Raw genomic sequence first — 13,834 nt, forward strand, 5'->3', positions numbered from 1 at the left:
AACACTAAACTCCATCAGGGTAACACATGTGAAATTAAAATAATGCAATAAACATTAACTAAACTACATCAAATATAACACAGAACATCCCAATGTACATATTTGATATTAAAAATAAGAAGAAACTATTATTATAACTATTACCATAAAAGATAATAGGTCACACAGGGAATTCTGGGAATGCCCGATTATTGATTTTTACCGTAATTTTAACAATAATTTACCGTTGAAAAGTACATAATAATACGTGCAAATCATACTTTTTACATCAAAATATTTTTAAAACATTTGTATTGTCTTTTTAAATATATTATAATATTTTACCATATATTTTAGTGTAGTTAACCAATTCACTTTTTTTTTTTTTTTTACTGTAGCATTTTTACAGTCTTTTACCGTTAAAAGTATAGATATTTTTTACAGTGCACTGTACACCATAAATAAGATAAAGTGCATAAAACATTCTCACATATGTTTTGCATCTCTGGTGACCCAAAGCTTGAGAACCTTTGCCCTAAACAAATGCGGTACTGCTGAAAAATATAAATCAACCTTTCATCAATCACCCTTTTGTGGTATCTTGTCTTGGATGCCCTCAATTGAGCCTGAAGCTGTCAGCTTTTATGAATATTAAGTTAATTGATACAGTGATGGAGAGGTTCAACCTTTGATTTCTTTTTATGATATCTTTAAAAAACTAAAAATCCTTGTATAGAAGATTGTATCCTTTTATTTTTTCAAACATAAATTTTTAATTAAAATGCTGCATTGAGAGGTGGAAATGGCTCTGTGGGTGTCATTATCAACTTATACACATATTTCAGAGTTTCCTCCCTCCAGATTGTATCTGCATTAATTATCTCCCTGTATCTCTTCCCCTGTCTTAACTGCACATGTTTCTGTGGTTTCAACTGATGAAAACTAAACAAGAAAATGTCAAAATAAAAGGACTTCAGTGATATTAATCTTGGCTTTTTACTTTTGAGTCATTGATGCGTATAGATATTATGTGACTGTAATAGCATTCACACATATTAAAATGTTATAGGTGAAGCATGTCATTTCTGTACCATGCCTGGAATTGCATAAAATACTGACTGATTTTAAACAGGTTTCCCAAAACACTCCCCAACTTTTCTATTGATCAGACAAAAGATAGTCCCACTCCTTCGGTTGAGTTTACTCGGTTGAATTAATATGTCATCAAAACAGCACTTCTCAAGAGCTCAGAAATAAGGATGTGTGAAGGAATGGAATCACACCTTTCTAAAAAAAATAATTCCCCTCCAAATTATTGCCAAGTATGCCATACCAAGTATTTTATTGTATATAATTCAAAGAAACTGAAGCCACTAGACCTGCAAATTATTACCCTTTATAAGATCACTGCTTAAGTTGTAGACTGGACACATAGATCTGAAAACATGCTTAAACATGATGTCAAAAGCACAGCACCAGTGATTTACAGGCATGAATATTTACAGAATGTCAATTGTCCCGAATTCAGCCCACTGAGTGACTTTACATGGAAAACAATTCCGAATAACAGTAACATGCCAATTTCCCATGTGATCATATTAGAAAGGCCTACTATTTGTTGTGTTTAACATATGATTAGTGGTCGACCAATATATCGCAGTGGCCGATAAATCGGCCGATATTAGGAATTTTTTATTATCGCATCAACAGATACATTTTCCTGTTTGGCTGATTTGTTTCTTGAGTGCGCTGAGAATCGCCTGCTTGCATATGAAGCTACTAAGACATGTAAACAACCAGTCATGGTTTGTTTTGTTGTTACGTGCATTGGGTTACTACAATAATAGAGCACATGTTACACCACTCCATGTCTCTCTCCACTGGCTACCGGTTGATGCACGTATCAAATTCAAGGCTCTGATGCTGGCATACAGAACAGTCACTGGGTCTGCTCCAACATACCTAAAATTATTTCTGCAGAGCTACACGCCCACTAGATGCCTGTGTTCGGCTAAGGAACGTCGCCTTGTTGTACAAACACAAAGAGGCAACAAAACACTTTCTCTGACTTTCAGCTTCATCATACCTCATTGGTAGAATGACCTTCCCAGGCTCACTCTCTGTCTTCAAAAAACTACTTAAAACAAATATTTTCCAAGAGCACTTAACTAGTCTAAACTAGCAAAATATTTGCACTTGTATATGTTTTGAATTCTATTCTGATGCTAGTGAAACTTTGTAATATGGCACTTTTGTACCACTGTCTCCTTAAGATGATTCCCTTATGTTTTCCTCTTTTGAAAGTCACTTTGGATAAAAGCATCTGCCAAATGAATAAATGTAAATAAGTGTTTATAAATGTTTTAGAAATGTTATGTTTATGTTATTTAGTTTATTAAATTGTGTAATATACACTCACCTAAAGGATTATTAGGAACACCATACTAATACTGTGTTTGACCCCCTTTCGCCTTCAGAACTGCCTTAATTCTACGTGGCATTGATTCAACAAGGTGCTGAAAGCATTCTTTAGAAATGTTGGCCCATATTGATAGGATAGCATCTTGCAGTTGATGGAGATTTGTGGGATGCACATCCAGGGCACGCAGCTCCGTTCCACCACATCCCAAAGATGCTCTATTGGGTTGAGATCTGGTGACTGTGGGGGCCATTTTAATACAGTGAACTCATTGTCATGTTCAAGAAACCAATTTAAAATGATTCGAGCTTTGTGACATGGTGCATTATCCTGCTGGAAGTAGCCATCAGAGGATGGGTACATGGTGGCCATAAAGGGATGGACATGGTCAGAAACAATGCTCAGGTAGGCCGTGGCATTTAAACAATGCCCAATTGGCACTAAGGGGCCTAAAGTGTGCCAAGAAAACATCCCCCACACCATTACACCACCACCAGCAGCAGCCTGCACAGTGGTAACAAGGCATGATGGATCCATGTTCTCATTCTGTTTATGCCAAATTCTGACTCTACCATCTGAATGTCTCAACAGAAATCGAGTCTCAACAGAAATCGAGACTCATCAGACCAGGCAACATTTTTCCAGTCTTCAACTGTCCAATTTTGGTGAGCTCTTGCAAATTGTAGCCTCTTTTTCCTATTTGTAGTGGAGATGAGTGGTACCCGGTGGGGTCTTCTGCTGTTGTAGCCCATCCGCCTCAAGGTTGTGCGTGTTGTGGCTTCACAAATGCTTTGCTGCATACCTCGGTTGTAACGAGTGGTTATTTCAGTCAAAGTTACTCTTCTATCAGCTTGAATCAGTCGGCCCATTCTCCTCTGACCTCTAGCATCAACAAGGCATTTTCGGCCACAGGACTGCCGCATACTGGATGTTTTTCCATTTTCACACCATTCTTTGTAAACCCTAGAAATGGTTGTGCGTGAAAATCCCAGTAACTGAGCAGATTGTGAAATACTCAGACCGGCCCGTCTGGCACCAACAACCATGCCACGCTCAAAATTGCTTAAATCACCTTTCTTTCCCATTCTGACATTCAGTTTGGAGTTCAGGAGATTGTCTTGACCAGGACCACACCCCTAAATGCACTGAAGCAACTGCCATGTGATTGGTTGATTAGAAAATTGCATTAATGAGAAATTGAACAGGTGTTCAATTTCACCTAATAATCCTTTAGGTGAGTGTATCTGCATTGTATTGGCCTATCGGCCACCCTGCTTTCTGGATATCGGCATCGGCCATTAAAAACCCCATATCTGTCAATCACAACATACGATTACAATAAATGTAATACTTCAGCATTTATTCAGGCAAGTATAATTTGTTTTTTTTAGCAAAATAACACTAGTGAAAACTATCTAAACAACTTCAGATGAGCTTCCATTTTATTTTTTCTTAGAACAGTTGCATTACAATTAGGACAATGGTAATGGGGACAATTTCTGCATGTAAATGACACCGACAAAATCTTTATCTGTAAATAATAATAATAATAATTAGAAAAAAACGCAGCGTAAAAAACAGGAAAACAATGCCAATCTGTAATTTAAAAAAAGAAGTTGCTGGCAATTTAAAGTCAAAATGAATTTGAGACCATTTTATTGTAATGTGACATACTGTACGTCTGAGTGAAACGGAATATTCAGCAAACCGAATCTGCAGTCGATTATAGAGAGAATAAAAAATTGTTCCAGGAATCAGACCAAATTTATTTCAGCCTCTATCTGCTGGAAGCCAACATGGTGTTTGACCTACAACACAATGCCTAAATAATTTTTAGGCTAATAACATGATTTTCCTCACCGACATGGCTTAGATAACGTCAGCCTAAAAGAAAAGCGGTTCAAGGCGGAGCAAATTATTCCATTTTGATGAAAGATTACAAAGGGTTTTTATTTCCTTTGCAATAACGTGCACTAATGGATTATGGACAATAAAACAAGCAATGTGTATTAGGACCATTAAGATTTCATGTTCAATTCAAAAAGCCCAATTCTTAAGAAATGTAGTTTTTTTTACAACCCATTCCTGTTCTTTAGGACAAAATCTAAAAATCAATTCCAGTGTGTAATCATACTACCTTTACAAACAATTGCGTTTTTTAAATGGACTTAAATGTAAAATGTTCCCTAATTTTTAAGATCTCAGTTGGTTTCATATTGAGGCACAGAGGACAGTGGTATAAGTAGCAGCATTTTGTGTACAGTGATATTGCAGGTTTACAGCCTGCAGGGAATATTGATTGGTGCATCTGCAAAAAATGGATAGAAAAAGACCTCCAGAAATGAGAAACAACTAAACTCCACACAATAGAGCTTATTCAGCACAGCGTCATCTTTGAATTTTGACAGGAATGATAATGAGGCTTCGAGGGATGGATGTAAAGTCTCTTCAATGGGCTTCTCTGCAATTTAAAGTGTTTTTATGTCATTCTGTGGTCAAAACATGGAAGAAATATCTTTCCAAGGACGTATAGTAGACAAAAACTCCCGACAACATAAGTTGTGGAAAATCAGTTGGGATCTAGAAGCTTAATATAGCTTTATACCGTGCGTACCATTGAAGAGCAAGTCTATCCCTCACAGCCTCGTTTTTATTCCAGTTAACAATCAAAGATGGCACTACTGTGAATAAGGTCTATACTTCACCACAGCCTAAACTTATGATATTGAAACAATGATATTAAGTTTTATTTGATATCAAGCTTTGAAGGTGCTATATGCAATCTGTCACCACCCTCATCCCTTCAACAACCCTCTTTCCAAAACCCAATGTCAAGAAGCCAGACACAAAATGCCACAAGGTTAAACCAGCAGTTAACATGTCAGCCATGTTTAAGTAAAAAAGACCATTACATTTGTATACGGGAAAAAAAATTACACAATTCACCTTTAAGCTATTTCTGTGCCACTAACATCATCAACTGGAATAGCAAACATAATTATTGTTTTCAACCAGGTTTCCTTACGCTCTATTGGGAAATCAGCTTATGAATAGCTAACTTATTGTTGACTGAGCATATTTAGCTGGGAAAGGAGACTTCACCTTTAACCTACTTTACGATTATTCCTGAAGAGCTGTCAAACACACTGTACATGGAAATTATTAAACAAACAAAAATAATTTAATGGGGTTTAAAACCCTGTTTATAAGTCTTGCGTGTTGTACACTTCTCTTCCTAGTGGGTCTACAATCGTGATTAACAATCTTCAAGGATGCCCAAGAAATTGCCAGTTTAAAAATGTATTTTGTGTCACTCCGCAGGATAACATATTAATTGACATATTACATATTTACAATATTCTGTAGGCTTTTCTACATTACGTAATATCTGTCTTCAATAACAGTTTATAAAATGATAATATTCCTTCTGATGTGGCCATTGCTGGTCAAACCAAAGAACAAGTTCCACAATGGCCAAGAAATCATTGATAGAATAAACTGATAATAATAATAGTAATTTTTACAAACATAACATGTAAATGTTATGTTAACTGCCCAAGTATTCAGAATAAGACCTCAAAGTCTTGAAGAATGTTATCAAAAATAAGGAGAATTAAATGGAGCTGGACACATAAATGCCAATGCATAACGTGTTGCAGCACTTGAACTACCCACCAAGCCATTTCTCTGACACTACACAAAACTTTCCATATAATGATCAAGCCCTATTCATCTGCAGCTTTATGTTTAGGCTAACAGTTGATTATTTTGATTAATGTCCATGCACTAAAACAGAGAGATCCAAATGAGCCTGCAAACCGGCACTCTCAGCTGTCAGTGACTTTGTATGCGCTCACTGTTAAGAAAACAAAAATACACCATTTAATGTTGCTGCTAGTAGCTAATAATGAACTTTACAAAAACGAATAGTGCGGTAGACCTAATGTTAGTGGTGTTTGACGTAGAATTACAATAAATGAGCATTCATGTAGGCTAAAACAGTTCAATAATTTTGCATAGAAAAGTAGTTAGCAAAAGGCAAGAATGAAACAATAAACAAAAAAATTATTATTTTACTAGTCCAGATAAAGGGGGTTGTGAGGGTTCGTTTGATGCTTTGTACAATTGCAGATGAGCTTCCATTATATTTCTTCTGAATACCATTTTATTCCATTTAGGACAATGGTAATGTGAACAATTTCTGCATGGTAAATAACACCGACATAATCGTTTATCTGCAAATAATAGAAACTTGGCATGTGAAATGGGAAGAACAATGAAAATTTTTTTTATACAAAAAAGCAGTTGTTGACAAGAGTTTAAAGCCAACATGAAAAGGCCTTCACAAACAATTTCACTTTCGTAAAGAGACGTGAAAAAATATTCAGCAAGTGAATAAAATAACCATTCAATTTTGAGCTTTCATGTTGACTTTAAATATCTCATCACTCAAGCCATTTAGTTTTTACCAAAGTCTTTTTAGCAAGTCAGCCCACTGTCGGCCATCTTTGGAATGCTCTCGGGAGGCTATTTCCAGTCATGAAAGTGCAGCTCCTATCTACTTGAATGGGGGAAAAACCAAAATATCAAAAACGGTTGGTCGTATGATCAAAGAACATTTTTTTAAATCAGCAATAAAATGTGATAATATTGGAATTATACATTTAGCTTCTTTACCTCATTATGCTAAAACACGCAACTTTCCAGGCTTGTATAGCTAATGCCCATGTGCGTTAGCAAGTTGATTGACAGGCAATGTCTGTGCCTAAAAGGAAATTGGCTCGTTTACCAGTAAGGCTGGACTTCTTTTCTACATCCGTTGACCATTGTGTGCTCAGAGCTTCTTGATTGGGCATTCCAATTTCTCCCATTAATTTAAATAGAAGTGGCCCATGTCTGCTAAATAATCTCTGTTTTTATACATCTCCCTGTGTATATACGTGATTGTAGAACTTTTCACAAGAGGCAACTCAGCTACACATTCCAGTGGATTTTAATCCAACCTTTGAAAACAATTGCATGTTTAAATGGATATCAAAATGATACTTAATTCCTGACATGGGAGTTGGTTTGATTTTAGGATTTAAGAGAAAAGTGGTATAATTTGAAGCATGTTTTGCACTGAAGCCTCTAGGTAAAAATACACCACAGCCTAAACTAATGAGTATATCATTTTTGCAATAGCATTATGTGTTTTAATTGATATTAATGATTGAAGGTGCTGTCAGCAATTCGTCAGTTTCCCCATCCCTTCAACGGCACGCCCTCTTTGAAAAAAAAAAAACGCCCTCAAAAACATGAGGGCAAACAGAATGTCAACAAACACCGAAATTGCAGAATGATTGACAGTCACAGAGCGTTTCTGATTGGCTGAAATTGGCGGGCCGCTCCCCTAACGGGTCTTTTGTTTTATTTTTCAAAGGGCTGTAACAGAAAAATATTTTGATCTCAAGAGAACCGTTTCAGTGACATCTCTGCCAGGAACTAAGGACATTTTATATGGTCTAATCTCGACCAAAAACGCTATAACCAAACGTATTTACTTAATATCTGTCCTTGTCAGTCTCAGACTGAATTATAAACAGTTTAGCAATAGAATGGCGCTTAAAAATCATACAAACGTCGGCTATTCACAAAAAATAAATAATAAAATCGTTCTGAGACAGAAATAATGCAACCCATTTACGTGTTTCCGGTTCCTCGCCTGAGAGTGCAAGTCTGCTGACAAACCATTTACATATCTAATAATAAAGTATAACATTAATCTCCTCGGGGTATATTTGCACATATTTCACTATTATTATTATTATTATTATTATTTAGCGTGATCACAGACTTCGATCATCACATGTTCACGTTGTTATTTTAGTATCCATCAAAAAGAGAAAGTCAAAGAGAGAATAGATGTATCAGCAATGAGAGAAACCTCCTGCAGACTCCCTGCATGCACTGCTGGATTCCGCCATGTTAAAAATGTGATCGAATATCTTTTATTAGGTAGAACAATCTTGATCATGCGCGCCACGTCGGTACACGCGCTTACTATTGCTTTTATTATCAATTCTGGCCATACAATTATTGATCTTCAGCATCGTACTCATATATCTGCATTGTGCGTTCACAAGCGTGCTAGCAGGCTAGATTTGAGAGGAGGCAGAGAAATGCTATTCTAAATGGAAATATAGCAGTGTGTTTAAAGATACACTTACGTAGAGATGAAGATGAGCGTTCAAACGGGGGCCTGCATACGTTCCCTCGATATTTTTTATGTCTTACAATCTTCACTGTTGTGTTGAACGTACAAAGCCTTTCACTAAAGGAACAACGCGAATCTAACTCCCACGGTTTTCGGAATAAGCTCAGTAGGCTATGCTGCATCCCGGTGTCTAGGAGGAAAATTGCAGCGCCAGAAAAAGTTGCATAGATAGGACGTCGAAATCTGAAACTGAAAAGTAACCAGAACGGTTCCCCTATATACAGCTACTGTTATTATCGTTAGCAAAAACCGTTAACTGAGATAAAAATGGAAAATAAACTAAAATACTTTTTAACAGTGTTGGGTAATTTACTCTTAAAAAGTAATTAATTACGAACTAATAGTAACATGTAATTACACTACTGTGTAATTAGATTACTGTACTAATTACTCTTTATGAAAAGTAATTGCATTACTTATTACTAATTACTTTCTAAAACCCTTATCAACCTCGACCAGATGAAAAATACGAGGATAGACATTCTTTTAATTCTTTCAAATAAATAATATAAAATCAAATAAATTATTCCTGAACTGGCCAAATAAGTTAAGGGGGCTGCATTTTCAATTTGCATTATAAAACATACATTTTAACATTAGATGTTACATTTTAAATTCACTATTGTTTTATATAGAACTGCACCTGGAGTGGTGGTGGTGTAGTGGTCTAAGCACATAACTGGTAATCTGGTAATCAGAAGGTTGCTGGTTCAAGCCCCACAGCCACCACCATTGTGTCCTTGAGTAAGGCACTTAACTCCAGGTTGCTCCAGGGGGATTGTCCCTGTAATAAGGGCTCTGTAAGTTGCTTTGGATAAAAGCGTCTGCTAAATGCATAAATGTAAATGTAATATAGAATTGCTCAATAGTCTACACCAAGGGTCTTCAACAGTGGGTTGCGGTGGTACTGCAGGGTGTCCACAAATTAGTGTTTGATCCACCATTGGTGGCATTTGTAAGGACAGGGTTTTTCTGTCTGTCTGTCCTTTTCTTTGTTTTTGGCGCAGGGAAATTTAAAAATGTCACTTCATGTAAAAAATGTTGCAGACACCTGCTGTACATCTCTGCTGAAAAGACCAGCTAAAACCAGCTGGTTGGCTGGACCTTAACATGATTTGCCTCAGATGCCTATTATTTTCTTTACCATTGCTTTTCCCACCGGTGGTCATGAAATGAGCACTGCCACACATCATTATGTAAAATCGTCAATTTTAAACCTCATTAAGTTTATTGTTTAGTCCCAAAGATTAATTAATTAATGAGATACAAATTAATACAACGGAATCAAGCTTAACTGTCCCAATTTACCCATCTTCACCATATATCATAAAATTTGGAGCATCTTCTATCTACCTTAATTAAACAAGACAATGCCACTAGATAGAGCAATTATAACACTGCCCTGAGAAATGTAATAATGTGAGACATTTTAAATGAGACCAGTAAATGCTTTAGATTTGGCAGCCATAAAATACTACTATTTAAAAATGTAATAAACTGAGACAACAAAACATTAGTGAAAATGAAACTAAAACTAACTGACAAAGTGTGAAAACTAACGAAATCTAAAGTAAATTGAAATGACAAATTGAATATAAAACAGAAATAAAATTCAATTAAAACACCAAACTATAAAAACCCTGCTAGACATCATGATGTCTTCTTCCTGTTGCTATGTGTAATCAAATGTATTATTCGTGATACAGTATGGGTTATTCAGTGATAATAAAGCCTTTAAAGAATAAAGAAATGGATTATAATGAATAATAATATATCATAAAAAATTATATTGTAAAAAATATAAATATCTTTTATTAATAAAATATAAATTGTATTTCATTATTATTATCATTAAATAAATGTAGCAACGAAAGTGCTATAATAAAAAAAATACCATTTGTAAAATTACCAATATTTAAATATTTTATTTAAATAAAAAAAACTTTAAAAACACATTTGTTCCACTCTTGAGATTTTTAAATAAAGAAAGAAAGAACAGTAAATATTATCTAATTATTAAATCAATCCTTGTCTTTTGTTTTGAGAGAAGGGTTTCTTGTTATGCCACTCCTGCAGCAGCAGGATGTGGCTTTTCAAGCAAAAACATAGATCTCTTCTGTTATTTGTTTAAATATATTTCAGTAGTTTAGCTGAAAAAAGGATGTTCCACAAAAAGCTTACAGCTTTAGAATATAACAACCCTATAGGTTTTTTTTGTTGTTGTTTTTTTTTTTTTTTTACATCTGCAGCGTTCTGGCAACCCTGCAGGTTTTGACTGTAAAGAATCAGAATCAGTTTAATTGCCAAGCATGCTTACACATACAAGGAATTTGTCTCGGTGACAGAAGATACTAGTGCACAACAATACAAAAAACAATACGAAAACAGCAGCAAGACATAGATAATAATAAAAAATTATTACACACATATGTACATACACACATAGACACACACATACATAGAAACACACATACACATACATAGTGCAGTTCTAATAAAATCTGTTATCTGTTATGTAGAGTGCAAAACACAAATCTGTTATGTAGAGTGCAAATTTTCTTTTTTTTTCAGAGGAATGAAATGGCAGAAGAGGTAGATGTGTTGGATAAATATAAAATAGACTAAACTGTGTATTGCACATAATTATTGCTCAATGGGGCAGTTTTAACTGTTCATGAGATGGATTGCCTGAGGGAAAAAAACTGTTCTTGTGCCTGACTCTTCTGGTGCTCAGAGCTCTGAAACGTCAGCCAGAAGGCAACAGTTCAAAAAGGTATTGGGCTGGGTGAGTGGGAACCAGAGTGCTTTTTCCTCACTCTGGAAGTGTATAGTATAATGGGCAACCAATAATCCTTTCAGCAGACCGAACTGTCCTTTGTAGTCTTCTGATGTCTGATTTTGTAGCTGAACCAAACCAGACAGTTTTCGAAGGGCAGAAGACAGACTCAATGAATGCTGAGTAGAACTGTATCAGCAGCGCCTGTGGCCGGTTGAACTTCCTCAGCTGGTGAAGGAAGTACAACCTCTGCTGGGCCTTTTTCACAATGGAGTCAATGTGGGTCTCCCAATTCAGGTTTTGTGAGATGGTAGATCCCAGGAACCTGAATGACTCCACTGCTGCCACAGTACTCTTTAGAATGGTGACCAAAAGTCCACATTACATAAAAATGTAGCACACATACCGTAATATACAATCCCTTTCATGGCTGTTTGCCAGAAAGAATAAAAATATAGGTATTTTATAGGTGTTTGTGACTACCAACTTTTAAAATGCGTCACTTATCTATGATACTGTACAGTACATGAATCTGATTTAAAAATAAATAAATAAAAGGGTGACATGATTACAGAAAAGAAAAGATATAAAAGTTATTTTCAATATCATAATGTATGAAACAATTACATTAAAATCAGTTTACATGGAGGGTCTAAATTTCCCTTAATGCCGACGGAGAGAGTTATTGTTGTGCATAAAATGTGTTCAAAACAATACAAGGAAAAACACTAAAAAAGGAGAGTCACTTGGCACAATTGAGGCAGTAGAGCAGTTGTATGGTACAGGGGCAACATTGGGCTTTAAAGGAATAATTCACACAAAAATAAAATTATCTTATTATTTGGTCACCCTTATGCCATCCCGGATGTGTATGACTTTCTTTCATCAGCAGAACATAAATTAAGATTTTTAGAAGAATATTTCAGCTTTTTTGGTTCATACAATGCAAGTAAATGGGTGCCAAAATTTTGACGCTCCAAAAATCACAAACATCAGCATAAAAGTAGCCTAATCCATGTGACTCCAGTGGTTAAATCCATGACTTCAGAAGTTATATGATAGATTGGGTGAGAAACAGATCAATAAAAAGTTCCTTTTTGCTAGAAATTCTCTTCCCTGCTCAGTCAATCTCCACATTAACTTTCACTGGGGGCATTGTCCTCCTTTTGAGATACAGTGTTCCACATTGATTTAGTTCTTGTATCTGTTAAGCCAAGAAATTGTTGTGTTCTCATTCTCATGCATGATGCACAATTTTCTGAAGTTTGTGACTGGTGGAATAATATTCTGCCTGAAATATTGCTCTACAAAGGTTGATACTTTTCTATCAGGCATTAAATATCAAGTCAAGGAGCAGGACAGACTTCAGGAAATAAAAAGTCAATCTTTTATATATTATCTAGAGAGCGGAGATTCACTAGATGAATACTCAACAGCACTGTTTGAAAGCAGCTCTGACGAATCTTGGCCAGAGTGCTCATAATGCATGAGTTTTAAAGAGAAGAATTAATGTAAGTGCTTTTATAAAATGATAAGCTGCACATTTCAACCTATAAACCCTTGAAAAAATGTATCCCATTTACTTCCATTGTAAGTGTTTGTAAGAGAGACTGGATGAAATTTTTTTCTGGTAATCAACATTATGCCACATATGCTGTTGACTGAGCTTAACTTGTATTGAACCCAGAATATTCCTTTAACACATCTGTTAACTGACCAAGCAGGATACAGGTACCAGCCCATGCTGAAAACCTCAAAATGGTCATACATTAATCCTCCTGGGCTGGCCAATATGGGTAATTAAAGTGTATCTGTGCTATGCTGGCTATTATTTTAAATCTCAGCCCACTAGATGGCAGTATTTGAAAGGTTTGCAGTAAAATGTGAAGCTTGCAGCTGTCCCACATTCTAATGCAGTGGCATATGATTGCACAGTCTTTATTCCCTATATCGGCTTAGAGCAATGCTAGGCTTATTCTAAGTAAATAGAATAATATATACCAGCAAGTTTGGCAAATGTAGCCCCTTTGATTTTGTGACCTGTGCTACTTTGCCTTCAACAGTAGAGAAATATTGAAACCTGTGACAGAGAACCTGTGACAGAGACCAGCTCAGAAGCCTGCAGGCCAATTAGTTAATCTGGACAGTGAGTTTCCTTCAGCACATTTCTCCCCCTACATCTCTCCATCTCCATCCTCTTTTTTAGTCTCAGAGATGGCTGATTAAAGAAACCAGCTCAAGCACTAAAGTGGCTTTCCAAGCATGTCTGAACTTGCTGATTGCACGTCCACCTCTCTCCGTAACCCTCAATGTTGGGCTGAACCGAGCCAGTGATCCACAGATGGAGGAGTGGTCCATTTGTCTACTGATTCCAATGATGACACGCAGGGAATACTTGCTGCAC

The 13,834-nt window shown here is 36.0% G+C and overlaps 1 protein-coding gene across 3 annotated transcripts in view; it reads right to left on the minus strand.

Annotated features, from left to right (window-relative positions):
- The window catches only part of LOC127662561 (zinc finger MYM-type protein 4-like), a 46,542-nt gene extending 37,802 nt beyond the window's left edge, over nt 1-8,740 (minus strand). For 2 of the 3 annotated variants that reach the window (XR_007972901.1, XM_052153805.1), the window contains exon 1: nt 8,608-8,740. The gene's annotated coding sequence lies outside the window, so the exon portion shown is untranslated. The remainder of the gene's footprint in view (nt 1-8,607) is intronic. The other variant, XR_007972900.1, reaches the window with a different exon arrangement.
- Between the last annotated feature and the right edge of the window lie 5,094 nt (nt 8,741-13,834).

The sequence above is a fragment of the Xyrauchen texanus genome, chromosome 22 (genome assembly GCF_025860055.1).
Source record: "Xyrauchen texanus isolate HMW12.3.18 chromosome 22, RBS_HiC_50CHRs, whole genome shotgun sequence".
Lineage (NCBI taxonomy): Eukaryota > Metazoa > Chordata > Actinopteri > Cypriniformes > Catostomidae > Xyrauchen > Xyrauchen texanus.